Source organism: Hylobates moloch, unplaced genomic scaffold, assembly GCF_009828535.3.
Source record: "Hylobates moloch isolate HMO894 unplaced genomic scaffold, HMol_V3 SCAFFOLD_4, whole genome shotgun sequence".
Taxonomy (NCBI): Eukaryota; Metazoa; Chordata; class Mammalia; order Primates; family Hylobatidae; genus Hylobates; species Hylobates moloch.
Window position 1 is genome coordinate 7,393,501 of NW_026652279.1, and position 21,228 is coordinate 7,414,728.

Below are 21,228 nucleotides of genomic sequence, written 5' to 3' on the forward strand. Positions count from 1 at the left end.
TAAGAGCTATAGCTGACATTTCCTAAGGATTCTTTGATAAATTTCATCACTTCCTTAACTGCATTCCTATTGCTTAATCGAGATGCCCCTGGGGCCGGGGACGGTGGCTCCCATCTGTAATTCCAGCACTTTGGGAGGCTGAGGCACAAGCATTCCTTGAACCCAGAAGGCAGAAGTTGCAGTGAGCCAAGATCATGCCACTGCACTCCAGCCTAGGTGACAGAGCAAGACTCTGTCTCTGGAAAAAAAACAAAAAAAAAAGCCCATGGAAAGAAAGGCTATCAAGAAGAAAGGAGAACGACAGACCAGGGCACAGAACCACAGAACCAGATATAGGGAGCATACTCAGGAGGTTCTGCACGCTGCCTGTGACTCGAGGCCCACGACTCTTGGTCGGCGGTTTTCAAACCCACTGTTTTCCAACACGGGTAGGGGGAAATGTCACCAAAAATTGTGTTAATGATTGTTGCTGGTTTGCAAATTATTTTTATTTTTCCTATAAACTAGAACAAATCTAGGGCACGTTTATTTAAAAAAGTACTCTCGGTCTTGCATGCCAATATGGCCTAGTTTCCATGAAGCTGGCTTGGGTGGCAGCAAAGACTAGGACTACTGTAGGACCAGGGTATGGCCAAATAACTCATATTTCAGGCTTACTTCTTAAGTGGGATGAAGGCATACAGGGTCCTTACTTAGAGGGTAGAAAGATTAGTTCTCTCTCTCTTTGATCCCAAAACTTTTTCCCTTCTAAGTATGGGGACAAGAAAGCTGGGACAGCATCCTATAGACAAAGGCCTTACCGCTCTCACTTTTTTCTTTGTACATTTTCTATTCTTCCATGACATTAGGTAGCATGGGTCTAGCATCTCCCATGGATTCCAATGCCCTACCCCATCCTCATCTCAGCCTAGAGCCACCAAGGGATAGCAGCCCTCAGCAGGTCTTCAACAAGCTATACGGCACCATCTCTTGCAGGTCATTCATTCCTTCTTTTTGATCTGTCTCTGATTTGAAAATGATAAGACTATGGTGACCATACCATTTATCATTCAAACAGGGGAGCTCTTGTGAAGGAGAGCTTATTGATTGATCAATTGATTGATGTATTAATTTAGAGACAGCCTCTTGCTCTGTTGCCCAGGCTGGAGAACAGTGGCGCATCATAGCTCACAGAATCTCAACCTCCTGGGCTCAAGTGATCCTCTTGCCTCAGTCTCCTGAGGAGCTGGGACTACAAGCACACACCACCATACCTGGTTAATTTTTATTTTTTTAATTTTTAGTAGAGACAAGGTCTTGCTAAGTTGTTCAGGCTGGTCTTGAACTCCTGAACTCAAGTGATCCTCCGGCCTCAGCCTTCCAAAGTGCTAGGATTACAGGGGTGAGCCTCAACACCTGGCCTGAGCCACCATGCCCAGACAGCACTTAAAATAATACAATAATGATATGATATTTTAATAATTATTAAAATCATAATAATAACAGCAATTATGGGACAATCAGGCACACATACTAGAATTATCCTCCCAGGCAAGTCAAAAACGTATAGTATGAGTTTTTCTCGTAATGGGATGGAAAGATTCAGTATTTTAGTTTGGGTGTTGGGAAGATGAAGAATTGATTTTGGCCTACTTTAGTTTTTAAGCCATTCTGGCAAAGGAGTTCTCCACAGGTCCACAGATCCAGACCTACTTAATCAATATCTGTAGTGGGGCTTAGGGACAAAGCACCTACATTCTTGAATTTTGATTTATCATCTGTGCATTAGTGTCTCAGGGACTTTGAAAACAGGGCTTAGGTACTATTTTGTCTACTGGCTAAAATGCCATTATAGTTACTTAAGCGCAGCCACTTCATTATTTATGACACCAAGAATAATTCTAAATCCTTTCTCCCTGAATCTATTCCCGCTCTCTTCCAAAGACCTGGGTCTCATTTATAGACCACAATCTAGAAACATCTGCCCCAAATAAGCTACGCCCATAATTCCATTTCTCACGAGAGTCCCTGGAAAGTAACAAAGCACCTAAATGACACTGAAAGATAAAATCCTTATTTTATCCTATCATTATTTTAGAATGTGAGTTATATCATTTTTTACTCTAAATGAACCACCCAAACATTTTTAAGAAAAAAGCACTTCATATGTTTATATATCCAACTGGGACAGACATTACAATTTACCCTATCGTTTGGCTGTCACACTGTTTAGAAACATTTTCCATAGAAGATAACCCCTGAAAACTTTCTGTTTAAATAAATACTAGCAGACCCTCTGCACTTCTATTTATGTTCAAGTTTACTGAGACTCAGTGCAAAGCCATCTTGCTTTTGAACAAAGCACTCATAGATAACAAGTACTTTCCATATCTTCATCCCCGTTCTCAATCATACAGCTAAATTTGAACAAAATGAAAAGAACTTAAGAATTACATGCCCAAGTGAGTAGATGATACAAAAGCAGAACAAGCTCATAGCAAGATGTTTAATAAGAGTTTTGGCTTTTTTTGGTTTTTTGGGGTTTTTTTATTAATTAAAAGATGAGGTCTCGCTAGGTTGCCCAGGCCGATCTTGAACTTGTGACTTCAAGCTATCCTCCCACCTCAGCCTCCTGAATAGCTAGGATTACACACACCTGTTACTTTGTCCAGCTAAGTTTGGCAGGTTTAAGGGGGCAAAAAATAACATCATTCACATCAATAATTTTAACTTCTAGGGTTAGCTCAGAGGAAAAAAGAAAAAATTCCCTGGAAAAGAGGAATTTATTTCCTTTAGTAAAACAAAAACCCGTCTGGAGAGAAACCTAGAAAATGAATCCAAGATTCAAAAGTAACATCACAGGTGGGCATGCAAAGCCAGAAAAGGAGACCCAGTAACAACAAGCAGCCCAGCCCTTGACTAGCAAAAATACTCCTTACAAAGAAGGAAGTGGGAGGAATCACTCTGCCCAATTTTAAGGCTCATCATTTAACCATAGTAATCAAGACTGTGGTACTGGCAAAGGGAAAGAGACCTAGATCAAGGGAAGAAGAATGTAGAACCCAGAAATAGACCTAAAATATGCCTAACTGATTCTTGATAGAAGTTCAAAAAGCATTCAGCAAAGGAAGGATATAGTCTTTCAACAAATGGAGCTACAGCAAGTGGCCATCCACAGGCCAAGAAAGGAGCATTGACCTGCCTCTCACACTTTACACTAGTCAATTGTGACCTTTATCTCTCACACCACATTTATTTGGCACGGCTCATGCACTTAAATCTAAAATGTAAAACTATACAACTTTTAGGAAGAAACTTAAGAAAAAAATCTTTAGGATATAGGGCCAGAGAAAAAGTTACTAGGCATGACACCAAAAGTGTGATCCACTCAAGGAAAATTGAATCGAATCAAAATTTAAAACTTTCACTCTGTGAAAGCCCACATGAAGAGAATGAAAAAAGAACAGTAACAGGCAGAACACAGAGGATTTTCAGGGCAGTGAAAATACTGTGTATGACAGCGGTCCCCAAACTTTTTGGCACCAGGGACCGGTTTCATGGAAGATAATTTTTCCAATGGATGGGGACAGGGGAGGCGATAGTTTCGGGATGAAACTGTTCCACCTCAGATCATTAGGCATTAGATTCTCATAAAGAGTGCACATCCTAGATCCCCCACATGCACAGTTCACAATAAGGTTCACACTTTTATGAGAATCTAATGTCAATGATGATCTGACAGAAGGCACAGCTCAGGGAGTCATGCTTGCTTGCTGCTGCTCACCTCCAGCTGTGCAGCCCAGTTCCTGACAGGCCACAGACCAGTACCGGTGTGTGGCCTGGGGGGTGGGGACCCCTGGTATACAATGGTGGATACATGTCATTATGAATTTATCTAAACCCATAGAGCTATGTGATTTATGTCATCAAGAGGTAACCCTAATGTCCACAATGGATTTTGGGTGATAATGATGTGTCAGTGTAGGTTCTCCAACTGTAATGAAAGCATCACTCTCATGGGGGATGTTGATAATGTGGGAGGCTGTGCACGTATGGGGGTAGGGAGTATATGGGATACCTGCAGACATGTCTCTGAATTTTGCTGTGAACCTAAAACGGCTCTAAAAAAATAAAGACTTATTAAAAAAAAAGAAAAAAAAAAAGACAAGCTATAGGCTGAGAGAAAATACATGCAAATCACATAGGTGACAAAGAACAAGTATCTAGAACCTATAAAGAATTCTCCAAAGTCAATATTGAAAAAACAGACAAACCAATTAGAAAATGGGCAAAAGACCTGAAAAGACATCTGACTGAATAGGATATAGATATATATATATATATATATGGCAAGCACATGAAAAGATGCTCAACATCATTCAGCCTTAGGAAAGTGCAAATTTAAACCACAATGAGAGCACTTCACACCTATCAGAATGGATGAAATGAAAATAGTGACACCACCAAATGCTGGCAAGGATGTGAAAAATCTGGATTAGGCTCATACTGCTGGTGAGATGTAAAATAGTATAGCCACTGTGGCAAGTAGTTTCATAAGAAAACTCACAGTCACGTAACTGCAGCACTTTGAGAGGCCAAGGAAGGCGGATCGCTTGAGCCCAGGAGTTTGATACCAGCCCGGGCAACCTAGAGACAGCCCATCTCTACAAAAAAAAAAAAAAAAAATTTAATTATCCAGGATGGATGGCGTACACCTGTAGTCCCAGCTACTCAGGAGGCTGGGGCAGGAGGACTGTTTGAGCCCAGAAATCTGAGGCTACAGTGAGCTATGATCATGTCGCTGGATTCCAGCCTGAGCAATAGAGACTATCTCAAAAAAAAAAAAAAAAGAAAAACTAAATATTCAACCAACAATTGTACTCTTGGACATTTATCCCAGAAAAAGGAAAATTTAAATTAAAAAAACAACTACAACCACCACCTGTATGCCAGCGTTCATAACAGCTTTGTGTGTAGTAACTAAAAACCAGAATCAGCCAAGATGCCAAGATGCCAAGATGTCCTTCAACAGGTAAGTGGTTAAACTGTGGTACACACATACCATGAAATACTCCTCGGCAATCAAGATTACATATTCCATTAATATAAAATTTCTGATAGGACCAAGTTTCAGAAATTGAAGACAGATTAGTGGTTGTCAGGAGTTTGAAGGGGGCCAAGGGAGAGACGGGTGTGGCTATAGAAGGGATTTTGGTGGTATTAGCACTGATCAATATCTTGACTGTGGTTGTAGATATATGAACCTACATGGGTGATAAAATTGTGTATACATCTAAATACACACATATGCACAAATAAGTATAAGTAAAACTGGGGAAATCTGATTACACTTGGTAGGATTTTTTTAGTTTTGTTTTTTGAGACAGAGTCCTCCTCTGTCACCCAGGCAAGAGCGCAGTGCCACAATCTCAGCTCACTGTAGCCACAATCTCAGCTCACTGTAGCCTCAACCTCCCAGGCTCAAGCAATCCACTAACCTCAGCTTCTCAAGCATTTGGGACCACGGGTACATGCCACCACACCTAGCTAATTTTTTTTTTTTTTTGGGTAGAGATGAGATTTTGCTATGTTGCTCAGGCTGGTCTCGAACTCCTGGGCTCAAGTGATCCACCAGAATCAGTCTTCCAAAGTGCTAGGATTACAGGCATGAGCCATCATGTTTGGCCCGAAAGACTGTATTAATGTCAATATCCTGATTGCAATATTATACTATAGTTTTGGAAAATTATACCGCTGGAGGAAACCAAACTAAGTGTAGAAGGGCTCTCACTGTATTACTTCATAAAACTGCCTATGAATCCACAATTATCTCAAAATTTTCCATTAATAAAAAAGTGCTGAAAATTAGTACCATTAAGATGCATACTGCATAACAGAAGTGAAAATACCAGCATATAAAAGTAGTGAAACTATTCGAATTTTGTTAAAATGTGAGCACATGCTTGTATATTTCTTCATTAAAAAAAAAAAAAAAAGATTAGGAGAAAATTCCAGTTAATACTTGTCATTTCTGGGTGGTAGAATTACACATAGCTTTGTTTACATTTTAACTTTTTCCTCAAATTTTAAACTTAGTTTTCAAACAGCCTCTAATGAATATATCATTTTCACATTCCAGTGTTATAAAAACTGTTTGATATCAAAAGCGGAAAAATCCATCTCATATATATTTTGTATTACACACAATGTCGAAGAATGTAGCTTGTCTAGGGACTAAAATATTTTCAGTTAAGAAACTATCTGAGGTGGTCATGTTAATTTAGAAGTAGCAAATAAATACACCTTTTGATTCAATCAATAAAACTCACCCTACATATTGCTATTTTCATTCGATCATTTCCATCAGTTTCTATTTTAGTAAAAATAAGGCTTTCAGGAAAACTACAAAGTACAAATGAACTTCAGAGGAGTATGTTGGTCTGAATAACTGCTCTCTTGCCTTTTTAGTCCTGGAAGAATGCCAGTGGTCTCTGACACTCAAGGGCTACTGAGAGAGACAGAAACTAAGCTGGAAAAACACAATTTAGTCTGTGGTTACTAGGAAGTTAGACATGTTTTTTTTCCCCTGAAAATTATCTCCATTTGCTTCAGATTCTTCACAGGCCTCCACTTAACACCCTCTCGCAGCATGGTGCAAAAACAAATCTGTCAGCTGCAAATATGGCCATAGAAACTTTTTCCCCAATTGCTAGGGAAACAAAGTGAACAGCAGAAAAAACACCTCCGGCAAGACTGTACGGCTCTGCTGTCATGTTCTGTGCAATAACTGTGACTCTTTACTTGATTTTCTTTGGCCCCTGGCTCTGGGGACAATTCGTTTGAACAAACTAAGAGCAGTCGTATCACACCTATGAGTCATCTTATGGCCTGTTCCCATTCACTGGCCTTTGGGTTTGGGGGTTCTCCATAGATGGTATCTCTCCTCTGGGCATTTTGGAAATCTGTAGGGTGTTTGTTTTTTTTTTGTTTGTTTTGTTTTTGGCAGAGTCTCGCTGTCACCAGGTGGAGTGCAGTGACATGATCTCGGCTCACTGCAACTTCTGCCTCCTGGATTCAAGCGATTCTCCTGCCTCAGCCTTCCGAGTAGCTGGGACTGCAGGCGCGCACCACCACACCCGGCTAATTTTTTTTATTTTTAGTAGAGACAGGTTTTCACTGTGTTAGCCAGGATGGTCTCAATCTCCTGACCTCATGATACTCCCACCTCAGCCTCCCAAAGTGCTAGGATTACAGGCATGAGCCACCGTGCCCGGCCCTGTAGGGTGTTTTCTAAATGCAGAGAGGAAGGGGATTGTTGCAGCAACTGGACACCAAAACTGGGATTTAACAGGCAGAATCTCTCAATGAATTGTGCTATGGCATGCGTGACTTAGGACTGTCTCAGTGGACAGGAAGTGAAATGCCAAGCATCTGAGCCAAGAACCTTCCTTCGTTTCACATAAAAATAAATGCACAGTATGTTTTTTATAGTTTTAATACACATCACACACTAAACCATGCAAATTTAGAGGAAACTGCTACTTTTTCTTTGTAACTTTACTAAGAGTTATCATTTTGGAATATTGAATCTCCAACAGCAAGGTCATTTCTGGTTTACAGTAGCCCATTCGACGAATCTGTAGCAGTTGCTTTTATAGCTGAAACATTCACAGTGATTCCATGTATAGGTGCAAGCATCTCGCTACTTCATTAAGTCCTACAAAGTCTTGCTATTCAAAATGTGGTCGCGGAACAGCAGTACTGACATCACTCGGGAGTTAATTAGAAATGAAGAATCTCCAGGCATGGCGGCATGCACCTGAAATCCAAGCTACCTTGAGAGGCTGAGGCAGGAGGATCGCACGAGTCCAGGAGTTTAAGACCAGCCTGAATAACACAGCAAGACCATTGTCTCAAGATTTTAAAAGAGAGGAGGGCAGGGGAGGAAGGGGTGATTGATGCGGCTTCCATCTGGAATTTAAGGCACCATGAAGAGTGACAAAGGTCATGGTTGTGGTGGACACTTGGGCCCCAGAAGAGGCTCAGGAGGAGAGCTCAGGCCCTCTGCACCACATATCCTGTTCGATTTCTATTTGTGTGAAATGGCCTTCCCCTGGGTCAAGCCAACACCTGATGCAACTTCCTTCAGTGAGGCCTTGCTGAAGAGCAATCAGGACCCAGCTCCTGATTCTGCTGAGCAGGCCACTTACCTTTCCCTGGGGACAAAAATAAACAATGTGATTGAAAATCTGTGGCTCCAGGGACATCTGAAGTGCAAATTGAAGAAGTTGGATAGGTGGGATCCTATAAAAAGAGAACGGTCACTGCAGGCCACAGTGCATCTGCCCCGCTGGTAATACACAAGATTCTGCCAAGGCTGGAAGCTGTTGCTGCCCTGGGAAAGAAAGTCAGGGGAAGCCTGAGAGCACAGGATCCTTCTGAAGTTTTGACCATGCCGACCAAGCTGATGAAACTCAGTTGGAAATCAGTTCTTCCGATGCTACAGTGAAGACTGTCATTACAACAGTACCACCCAATCTTCCAAAACTGGACCCAGAACTCCATTTGGATATCAAGGTATTCCAGAGTGCCTTAGCAGCCATTCAGCATGCCCACTGGTTCAAGGAAAATGGTTCTCAGTTCACAGTTAAAAAGTTATCATCAGACTACTGAAGGACTTGAGGGTTTCGTTTTCCTGGCTTTGAGCCCCTCACACCCTGGATCCTAGGCCTAGTAAGTCATTATGCTGTGGTAACCCCAACAGACAGTCTTTTGCCCTAAACACTGCACACAGGTGTTGCTTGCAGATTCTGGGCGCAGGACTGTTCCTGCCAGGGTCCATGGGTATCACTGACCCCTGTGAGAGTGGCAACTTCAGAGTACACACAGTCATGACCCTAGAACAGCAGGACATAGTCTGCTACACAGCCCAGACTCTGGTCTGAATCCTCTCACATGGTGGCTTTAGGAAGATCCTTGGCCAGGAAGGGTGATGCCAGCCATCTTACTTCTGAAATATCTACCTGGGATGGAGTGACACTAACACCTTTAGAAAAGGCTTACAGGAGTCATTAGAGAAAAAGGAAAGGGAAGAAGAAGAGAAGACAGAAGAATCACTTCAAGGAGAGGAAGAAGAAAGCATGGAAACTCAAGAGTGACCTTCCCTTCACTCCCTTTCCTACCCAAGGGGGAAGACTGAGGCTTAAGCTAGGTGCTACTGTGCTTTATAAGGTGGCAGACATTTCCCTGGGGTAGGGAAGATAGCAGGAAGGGAAATAAACTCTACAGCAGTGTCATTCCACTGGGTTTTGACATTGGCTTAGCAGCCAGTATCAAATGTTGGTATCCTCCTTCATTATAGATGAATGGTATTATGACCTATGCCATACATCTACAATGAAGGAGGATACCAACATATTTTCCTAATATTGTAGAATCCCCATCTCCTGAAAACCCCTCTCTTAACTAATACTTCACAGGATGCATTATCTATTCATCTCATATTAGGATAATAAAGGGAACACATTAAAAATATTTATTCCAAATCAGAGAGGCACTGACTTGAGAACTACTGAGTAAGAAGCTATCGATGCTGCTAGCTCTGTTTCTACCTTTATTTTTCTACACTATCCCTACTCTGGAAAAACAGACTGCAAGAGAAGCAAATGTAAATTTTCCTTGACTATGATTTTTGTGCCCCAAACTGTCCTCACTGAAGCAATGTGATGTTACGTCATTAAATCTGGCATCTAATGCAACTCGACACTCACAAATGGAAACATCTGGAAACACAGTCCTTCTGAAACCCAGATATCAGTCTCTTCAAGGGAAAACAAATGCTCCAGGAGCACTTCCCTTGAACAGCCTTTTTACTTGATAAAGCATTCCACCTTACTGCCTCTCACGAGGAAATATGCCTTAGCTTTTATCAAAGTAAGTTCTGTTTTGAACCACAATAAAGACAAGTTTGGATTTCCCCAGGATACAATAAAACAGACCTGAGTTCCATGTTCCTAACTGCTCAATTCTACCAAAGTGTCCCACCAGCAGCTCAAATATACTTCACCTTCAAATTCGCACCCAGTATCTTCTTTCCTAAACCTACATTTTGTCCTTTGCTCCCTATTTCAGTTAATGACCCAAAGTAAATAAAAATAAAAAACCACTCCAATCTCCTAGTTCTACAATAATAAAATATCCTTCAGAATTAACTGTGTGCCAGGTCACAGTGACATCAAGGCAAAAGACACACCATCCCCCTAGTGGAGAAGCCCACAGACACGGAAAACTCCTGGTCTGGTTACAGTTACATCGTCTGGAATATTCAAAGTCATCTTGGAATCCTCCCTCTCAATTGCTTCCCATAGGGAAATGTCAGGACCTGTTAACTTTATTTTTGTGCCAAGTGTCCATTTATTTACTCCATCAGCAACTAGTCATCTAACTAACCTAATTAGCTGCAACTTAACTAACTAGAAGGTCAATTAACTGAAATCTTTTTAATTCAATTCACAGGAAAAAAGGTTTTTCACAAGCCAGCAAGCTAAGGGCAAGTATATGGGATACCTGTCATTTTTACCCGCCAGGCATACATTTCTGCTGCTTCTGGCCGCAGCACCTCTATTTTCTTCTGGGGATCTGTATCCCGTGCCCCTTCCCCCGCTCAGCACATGTTGTTTCAATGAGGTTGACCCTACTCCTTGGCACAAGAGCTGCACACAATCCAGCTCTGCCCACCACAGCAACAGGAGCGGCTGGAACGAAAGGACTCACTGGGCCCAAATCAGCCAATGCGACTTAAATCAGGGACTTTGTTGGAAGGATAGGAAATAAAGGTTTAATTTCCACTGCAAATGTAGCGTAGACTACATGGAGTCTATTTGCTTACACAGGCAAATATCTTCCTTGAGAATCAAATGAATACAGAGGAAGAGAAAAACCAAGGGACAGAGAAGGGCTGAGTCCTGGTGACACACTCTTAGCTTAAAAACCCCACTCCTGATACACTGTCACACTGTTATTGCTGTAGCTAGTTGGAGTTGGCTTTCTGACACTTTCAAAGAAAGTCTTAACAGAAATGTTTTTAAATGCTTTTTAAAAAATGCTGAATTTTTTTAGTGAAAAACAGCACTAAATATACAACTTTTTTTTTTCTTTTTCTTTTCAAGTGATATCCTGAGAGTATATTTAGGACACATGGTACCTTAAAAAAAGGTTTTGGCTGTGGGCTGGTGACTCAGGCCTGTAATCCAAATTTTGGAGACGGAGGCAGGGGGATCGTCCGAGTCGAGAGCCATCCTGGAACATGGTGAAACCCTCTACTAAAAAAAAAAAAAATAGACGGGCTGTGGGACCCCAGCCCATTTGGAAGGTGAGGCAGAAAAAGGTGTGAAACTGGAGAACTTAGCTGGAATCCGCATGACCCAGCCTGAAGACAGGGATCCCACTCAAAAAAAAAAAAAGAAAGAAAGAAGAAGGAAAAAAAGAAAAAAAAAAAAAAAGAAAAGAAAGAGAGAAAGAAAGAAAGAAAGAAAGAAAGAAAGAAAGAAAGAAAGAAAGAAAGAAAGAAAGAAAGAAAGGAAAGGAAAGGAAAAAGGGGTTTCAGACCAAATGTATGTGGCAAAGTCTGCATACCACAGCCCCCTCTTGGAAAGTCAAAATGTTATGAAATTAATAGCAAAAACCGGAATTACTTTTGCACCAACCTAAATACATTGACACATTATGGGCTCTGTAATATTCTACACTGAGAAATCTGTTTTCCTTCTTTGACCACATAACTTCCTTTTATAATTATTATTTTTATTTATTTTTAGCAAGTGTAAACTTTTAGCAGAACATTATGTTCAGGAAAACACTGAACTCAAAGGCCCACCAGCTCCATCTTAAACAAAGTCCTATTCTAGTCTACTGCTGTATTGAGAACAATGAAAAATCCTTGAATTTCCAAATCTAACAGAATTTAAATCTCACTACCTCAGCGTATCTCAAAATAATATAGTTCCAGAAGTTACACTGTCAGCATCATAGTACATTTATCAATTCTGTATTTGAGACTGCTATGGTATGTTTACATCTGAGCAAGAAGAAAAAGGTATGGCTAACTGGACTGAAATCATTCCAGGAAAATAAGTGCTTAAACCAGTTCCAACCTCATTAGCTTCTCCCAAAAGCTAAAATCCTCCTTAATGCAACCAAATAGCCATTATTAAATCAAAATCCAAAGTGCTACATTTCAGAACAGAATAAAATTCAAGTTGTAGCTAATTACTCCAAAGTCAAAATTTAAATATTCTGTATTTGTGATTGAATTACAAGACTCTAACACTACTTGAGCTAAATCAAGTAGAAAAGGATAGGTATATGAGACCTTTTTTTTTAAAAAAATGTGATCTGGACATTCCTAGATCAGATGTTCTAACAGCACAGTGAGACACAGAACTCAAGGAATAAGCATCACTGAGAACTCTCAATGTTAGAACATAAGATACAAATCCATGTTTTAAACGTTTCAATGGTCAACAAAGACAGATATCGTTTATTCATTGATTCATTCTTGCTTGTTAGCACATATGAATTCATTTAGCAGATATTCGCTGATGGCATACTCTGGGTTAACAACTATACTAGGTGACAGGGACAGAGCCTCCCCTCATGTTATTGGTGGAGCTGTGCCTCCCTGCCAACAAAACTCATATGTTGAAGTCCCAGCCCTGAGTCCCTCACAAAAAGCCTACAGTGGCTTTGACTTACCCTGCATAGTCTTATACAATTCATATATCCCTGTGAGATAGCAGGTGCCATCATCAACATCATCATCATCACCACCCCCATTTTGTATATAAGGAGGCTACTATGGTTTGAATGTATCCCAAAAGTTGATGTACTGGAATCTTGTCCCACAGTGCAGCTGTGTTGAAAGGTGAAACCTTTGGCAAGTGATTGGGTCATCAGGGCTCTGTCCTCATGAATGAATGAATGAATGGGTTATCGAAGGAGTGGGTGAGTTGTCACGAGACTGAGTCTGTTACAAAAACCAGTTTGGCTGTCTCTTGTGAGCCCCCTTGCCATGTTATGTCCTGAGCCACCTTGGGACTGCAGAGAGTCCTCACAAACAAGAAGATATTCATCAAATGTGGTCCTAGACCTTGGCCTTCCCAACCTCCAGGATTGTAAGAAATACTGCTTTTTTGAGACAGGGTCTTGCTCTGTTGCCCAGACTGGATTACAATGGCACAATCATGGCTCACTGCAGCCTTGACCTCCTGGGTTCAAGTGATCCTCCCACCTCAGCCTCTTGAGTAGCTAGGACCTATCATAGGCATTAAGATACCATGCCTGGCTATTTTTATTTTTTAAAAAAATTTTTATACAGATGGGGTCTCCCTATGTTGCCCAGGCTTGTCTGGAACTCCCAAGTTCAACCAATCCTCCCGCCTCAGCCTCCCAAAGTGATGGGATTATGGGTGTGAATCACTGGACCTGGACACATAATAAATTTCTTTTCTTCATAAATTACCCAGTCTCAGGGATTCAGTTATAGCAACAGAAAACAGCCTAAGACAGAGGCTAACACTTGAAAAGGTTGAAAAACTTTCCTAAGATCATGTAACCTTTAAATGCAGAGCTAGGACTTGGACCCTTGTCCACAGTGCCCCCATACAACTGGGTTCCAAGGCACCTGAAGCATAAAATATAGTGCAAGAATTGGCCATGTTTCTAAGAAGGCCAAGTGAGATTCTAAAGACACTGGAAACTTGAAAAAGTGAGGGAAATGCCCACAATCATAATTTCCCGAAGGAGCTTTAACGCCTTATTTGAAACGTCTACTGTCCTCTCACCAAAGAGGAATCCAGGTTAGCCTCTTTGGAGAGACCAAAGGTGGCCTGATCCAAGAAGACCAGCAGATGGTGAATTTTGACAGGGTATCCATATTCAGAACAGTTTTTTTTTTTGTCTTTTGTTTGTTTGTTTTTGGAGATGGAGTCTTGCTCTGTCACCCAGGCTGGAGTGCAGTGGCACGATCTTGGCTCAATGCAACCTCTGCCTCCCGGATTCAAATGATTCTCCTGCCTCAGCCCCCGAGCAGCTGGGATTACAGGTGCAGACCATCATGCCCAGTAAATTTTTGTATTTTAGTAGAGATGGGGTTTCACCATGTTGGCCAGGCTGGTCTCAAACTCCTGACCTCAGGTGATCCACTCACCTTGACCTCCCGAACTGCTAGGATTATAGACATGAGCCACCATGCCCAGAACACTTTCTTAAAGGAGGACCAAAAAAATGAGTAAAATATACAGACAGGTTTTTTTTTAATCAGCAGAAAATCAATAAGGATGAAAATTGGAGCTATAAAATGGAGCCAGATAACTAACTAAACAAACAGAAAATAAGAGGCATTGAGAATCAGACTTCCTACATTCTGTAATATACTCAAACGCCTTAAAAAAAAAAGTTATATCTAAGCCATAGCAGCTATGATTATTACTTTTATATAAATACTTAATAACGGTCATACATTGCACGAAGCAGTGTGCCTTGAGCAAATCACTTAATGTTTCCATGCCATGGTTTAATCTATAGGACCAGCATCTACCCCACCTATCTGTTGTGGGGATTAACTAAAATGGTGTACATAATGTGCTTTGGAATATGCCTGGCAGGTAGTAAGTGATAAAAAAAATATGAACTGTTCTCATCACCACCACCTAGGGTTCAACCTTCTAAGGAGGATTTCTTCAACTCCATTTTTCAGATGAGTAAACTGAACCTTAATAAACCATCCTCAGGGGTCAGAGAACAAAAAGGACTTAATCAGGACAGTTCTGGCAACACCAAAAGTTGATTCCGGCAAAGCCTTCAGCTCATTCCCCCGCCATACCTGGAAATAGCTACAATGTGCTGCAAATAGTAGTGCCCAGATATTTCCGCCTAACTGTACTCCTGTGACTAACCCGGGAGCTGCACTACTCAAAGCAAGGTCCTCTAATGCATAATAAAACAAACGTACTAAAAGGCAGAAATCTATTAATTACAACCAAAGACTTCCACAACAAAATACTGCAATTACTACTCACTACCTGGCTGGCTGTCTCTTTGAACAGGCTGAGATAATTGGTTTTCTTTATATTTTATTTTTCCTACTGAATTACTTTTTTTGTGTGTAGGTATTAGCCGCTACTACATTCAGGTACAAAATGTGAAATTTCTTTTGCATATAAGGCTACTCGTGCTCAAGGGAATATTTAGTAAATTAGATGGGCATTTATTACCAAAAATTATGCAGGAAGGAAAGGGAGGAAGGTCCCCAAATTAATAATCTTATTAATACACAAATGCCATGTGAAATCCATTCTCTTCTACTCCCCTGAACAATTCTCTTTAACAGAGATAACTGATAAGGTGGAAAAAAGAGGGTCAGAGAGAACTGAATTCAAGGAAGAAAGATAAAAATCGGAAAATGAGTAGAGGATAAGAGATGTATTTTAGGTGAGAGACTGTTGGGACAAAGTTCAGGCCTGATTCAGGCATCACCCCCATTAAATAATAGATGTTGGCAATCTTGTCCCAGGGAGATAAGACTTGCAGAGTTCACCTTATGGAAGCAGATCATAAGGATACATGTGAACCAAGGGAAAACAGAAGGAGGTCCTGGATATCCTCCCCTTCACTCCTCCTAGCTGTGGGGACCTTGGAACTTGTACCTGCTCCCTCTGCTTAGACTGCCCATTCCCTGTTCCTGAAAGGGCCAACTCCTTATTTTCCAGGTCTCAATCACATCCCTTTTCTTCCCAGGACATATGATCTGAAATTATCAAGTTCATCCATTTACAGACTTGCTTTTTTTATGTTCAATAGGTATTGCTGGGGGATGAATGAATCTACAGTAGACGCCTAGACCTCTTTTAAGGAGAGATAAGGCACTGGAAAGCCATTTGATATTTGAATTGTTGGAAAAGAAATAAGAAGACTTCATTTGCTGTGCAGATTCCAAGGGCTGTCAGTTCCAGCTGCAGGCCATGTCGGGAAGTCGTCCCAGTCAACATCCAGGACAATGGGAAAGGCCTATGTGGTTGATCTGTGATGTGTGCCATGAGTGTAGCCACCAATATTTGTGCTTTCCTCACTCTTTACTCATCCTGCATCACCTAGGATACTTCCCTTGTTGCTACCCTCCACAAGCAGCCAGAATGACCCTCCCAAAGGTAAGGCAGACACTATCACGACACTTCTCAAAAGCCTCCAACGGCTCCTCTTCTCACTCAAGATAAAATCCAATGGCCAGTCACCGTCCATCTCCCTTCCCACCAAATGGGTTCCAGCTTCACTGGCGTCTTTACTATTCTACAAATACAGTGAGCTCACTCCTGCCTCCCTATCTTAGAAGCATTTTCCTCCATCAGAAACATCCCCCTCCGCTAATTTTCTGCAGGTACCTATTCAACTCACCTTATCAAGGAGGCCTTCCCTGCTTACCCTATGTAAAGAAACCCTCTGTCTCCATCACTTTCTGCCATTTCATTCAGCTTTAGTCTTCTTTATAATACCTTCCACTTGAGATACATTTTTTAATTATCTGTTTTCTTCGTTCACCCTTTGTAGCCCCCCCATCCAATACCTTTATATTGGATTTTATCCAATATAATTATAAAGGAATTTTATCCTTTATAATCTTGGGGCATCTCTAACACTTAGAACAGTAGTTGATCACATAAGGAGTCCCCATTAAATATTTGTTGAATGAATAAATAAATGTATTCCCCACTTATAATTAAAATAATTAAAATGAATAAGGCCATTTTCATCTAAAGAATAGCTTAACTGCCCACAAAAATACATGTCCATGAGCTTCATGTTTTGTTTCCCTCCTGCCAGATACCAAAAACAGAATTTCCTAACATTTGTGGCAATAAAATAAAATAAAATAAAATACACATTAGGATTCTTAACAAAAATTAATGTATCTCACCATAGCATACATATAATAAAGAAACAAGAATAGGGGAAAAGCCAAACCCTTATAAATTTTCCTTATAAATTTTCTCAGAATGTGATCCCTGGACTCAGCATCAGAAGCCCCGAGCACTTGCTAGAAATGCAAATTCTTAGGCCTTGCCCCAGACCTACTGAACCAAAAACTCTGAAGGTAGCTTACGCCCCGGAAATCTGTGTTCTCACAAACCCTCCAAAGCACACTCAAGTTTGAAAACTACTGCCCTAAAGAAACACGTGAGATTTTAGAAACTGATTTTTAACTATGTACAATTTTGACATTTTTGGTTTGTACATTAAAATATGACATTCCTTATAAGATGGTTGAGATAGCCTCTAAGGAATCAATAGCAGGGTGGGCGCAGGGGCTCATGTCTGCAATTCTAGCATTTTAGGAGGCTGAGGCGGGTGGATCACGAGGTCAGGAGTTCAAGACCAGCCTGGCCAACATAGTGAAATCTGGCCTCTACTAAAAATACAAAAATTAGCTGGGTATGGTGGTGCATTCCTGTAATCCCAGCTACTCAGGAGGCTGAGGCAGGAGAATTGCTTGAACCAGGACCCAAGAGGCGGAGGTCACAGTGAGTGCAGATTACACCACTGGGCACTCCAGCCTGGGCCACTGAGCGAAACGCCATCTCTAAATAAATAAATAAATAAATAAATAAATAAATAAATAAATAAGTAAATAAAATAATATATAGCAAATTTCATTCTACCATTCGACCAAATTATAATTTTGAATAATAATCATATATGAATTGATCTAATATTTTAAATATTTTCCTAAAATCAAGCTTTCTATTCCATGGCTGCCCTGGATCTACTTATAAATAAAACTGAACAACCACATCTGATTTCATCCTAATGTTGTGATTTTTTCGGGTAGCAGTTCTGATAATTAGTAGGGATCAACAAATTAAAAAATGACTGTAACACGTCGTATAAGAAACCCTCAAAGGATAGAAAATGTGAATCTCTAACAGCCTCACGTCCAAAAATTTCACCAAACATCTTTACCTGAAGCTGTTTCTTTAATTGCTTCTAATGAAGTCGATGCATGTGTTAATTAAATATTAAGTACAAATGTGAGTACTTCTAAGAGGAAGTACAGCTCTTCAGGTCACCAACATACTCCTTACACCCACCAATCCTTTAGAACATGAGGGCTGGGACCCCCAAATCACTCATTCAACCGCCTCTTTTTAACACACTGCGGCCACCATCAGGGGGCTCATTACCAACTTGGAGACACAAAAATTATGTCCACAATATAGCTTAAGGGCAGTTCCTAAAAACAGGTTTACCAATATTAATTGCTGGCCTTGCACTAACTGTTATTCACATGTTATTTAATTTTCACAATAGTTCTGTAAGGTTTTCATGTATCCCCAGTTTACTAATGAAAAAACTGCTGTACCAATAGATTATCTAAAATTCTCATAAAAGAAAAGCTCAAACTTGATTCCAAGTAGCTTTTTTCTCGAGACAGAGTCTTGCTCTTGTCGCCCAGGCTGGAGTGCCATGGCATGATCTTGGCTCACTGCAACCTCCACGTCCCGCGGTCAAGCGATTCTCCTGCTTCAGCCTCCTGAGAAGGTAGGATTACAAGCATGCACCGCCACGCTCAGCCAATTTTTGTATTTTTAGTAGAGACAGGGTTTCGCCATGTTGGCCAGGCTGGTCTCGAACTCCTGACCTCAAGTGATCCGCCCGCCTCGACCTCCCAAAATGCTAGGATTGCAGCCGTGAGTCACTGCGCCCAGTCCCAAGTAGCTTTTAATGCAAGGTTCACTTTTCTTTTTTTTTTTTTTTTCCTGTCACACGTATGGCTCCCTTGAGCTTCCAAGACAGACCCCAAATAAAGGCACTTTTATTATAGGACTGAAAAAGATGTGACTAGGAAGGGCTTGAATAAGAATTTCATTTGCCGAGAAATGGTCTCTGGTAGACTCAGATTTTTCCCTTTTTTCTTCCCTGATGCTCAGAATCACAGCTGTACATTTCTAACAAAAAGATATATGAATCAGAGACAGCCAATATGAGCAAAAGAATAAAATAGAAGAGAAAATAGTAAGAAATGGCTGCACTGGTGGCCGTGATAAAATTTTAATTTGAACATTTTCTGAGAACAGATTTTAGCTTATCAAGCGCTATGCAAATTATATGCAAATCCCACACAATGCCTGCATATATTCCCCAACGCTTGTTTTTTGTTTTTTGTTTTTTGTTTTTTTTTTTGCTCTCCCTAGGATGTGGCCCTTAGGAAATCTACCCCCTTGGCTCAGCACTCTGGATGGAACATTTGCTATATTGAAGATGACAAATCTGAAGGTTTCTGATCAGTATTCAGTACCTATGTTTACGAGCGAGCCCACTGGTCCCCCATAATAGCAGCATTAAATCCAAATATCAAGAGGAATTTATATACGTATATTTTTTAAGTGCCAGCTTATAAGGCCTCACCCTAGTTACACGCAATCTTTAGCCACCCTGCTTCTTTAAAAATCAACGCACAAACACAACAAACCACCTCTTGAATGTAGTCATTAGGCAGAAAGAGTTTCCACAGTGGAACCCAATACTGCCATAACCTTTAGTGTCGATGTCGTAATTCATCACGGGACCATGTGCAGGCTGCCCCAGGAGACATCTCTCACACGGCAGAGGTGACACACATGGCAGTAAGGTGTCAATTTTACAATACATATGCAGAATCCAGGCCAGAAGCTATTAACTAGTCTTGCTAGCCTCCTCTCACTTTCTAGAATTAATTACCAAGCCCTCTCCTACCTTGGCCTTTTTGCTTGTTCTTTAAATGCTCTTGACTCTTCTACACGCCTTTGCATCCTTCAGGGCACAGCCTTAAAGCTCCCTTCTCTGAGAGGCCTTTCTTAGCTAAAGAAGATAACCTGATTATTTTCTGTCAGGCCACCTGTATATGTACTACAACCACTGGTACTTATTTTATTTGTTTTACTTACTTATCTCTTTCAGAATCTGAACTCTTTGAAAGCAGGGACCCTGTCCATCTTGGCAACCAGGATATTCCTAAAGCCTTAATGCACACTTATCAAATAAATAAATAAATAAGCAGCTCCTCCTTTTTATTTCCACTCCCAAAAGCCTGGGCTAAGCATATGGTGGTGAGATACTGTCTTCCTTAGATCTCTGAGATGCAGGACTACCCCCTGCTGAGAATGATGGAAGGTACCCGCCTTCACAGAATACTTGCAAGCAGAATCTGCAGCAGAGACACTGGGAGGACGGGCTGGGAGAGGCAGCCCACCCTCCACGTTCAGGAGCACCATGCTGCACTTGACAATCTGCCTCATCTGGCCTTCAAGGCATGATGCACATCTCCCTACTGTTTTGGCAGGGGGTGGCTGGCTTTCGGTCTTTGCTGCTATATGTGTGCTTCCTGACTACTGAACCAGAATATGAGCAAATCTGACAACTGTTCCAATGCCGAGTGAGTTTAACTAGAGTAATGAACACCACGAGGGCATCTGCTGGATGCAGGGGTAGGGTGTAAGTGAGGATCCATAACTGGCCAGTCAATTATCTATTCAAATGCTAGCAAGATTGCCCTGGACAACTTTTCTCCCTGATTAGAATAAAGACCCAATAAAAACCTTGTCTAAGAATATTTAAATATACTCCAGGTGCCCTTTCTCGTTTCATTAGATGCACTGCCCTTAGGCAATTCTACCCAAGCCCAAGGCTTCACTTGCTCTTTCTCTGCTGATATATCTTCCAGCCAGGACCTTTCTTCCTGAGCTCCGCCCAGAAATCCAGTTGCCTCTTGGACACTGCTATTTGGATACCTTGCAGTCATCTCAGACTCAAAATGTGCAAAACTTGCCTAAGGTCACGCTGATAGAAAGTGGCAGGCTAATTTATAGTTTAGATGACACCAAAGAATATACACGGGCTTCCCAGTGTGCCCAGATGCCTCCAACTCATTGACGGGGATGCCTGTGGGAGAGTAGGAGGGAGAGTGCCACTGTACCAACTTGCTTGGGTAAATGAACCTCAGGAAAATGAGTTCTAGATTAGTAACAGCAATGAGGATGTCAATAAAATGCTACCTAACCTCCCATTAACCCTAGGAACTGTTAACATCAGTGTTAGCTAGGGATTTCTCAGACACGGATGGGCTTAAAGTTGATTCAAGAAATTCACTTGCTTAGAATTGAGTGAGTTTTTTGGGAAACTGGTACAATCTGAACAACGCTTTTTATTGCTTACTTTGCG

At 41.1% G+C, this 21,228-nt stretch overlaps 1 protein-coding gene and 1 pseudogene across 12 annotated transcripts in view; one reads left to right on the plus strand and one right to left on the minus strand.

The window, feature by feature from the left end:
• Window positions 1–21,228, minus strand: part of MAGI1 (membrane associated guanylate kinase, WW and PDZ domain containing 1) — a 685,843-nt gene that overhangs the window by 319,943 nt on the left and 344,672 nt on the right. The window lies entirely within an intron of this gene.
• Window positions 7,968–9,137, plus strand: LOC116466633 (interleukin enhancer-binding factor 2-like; annotated as a pseudogene).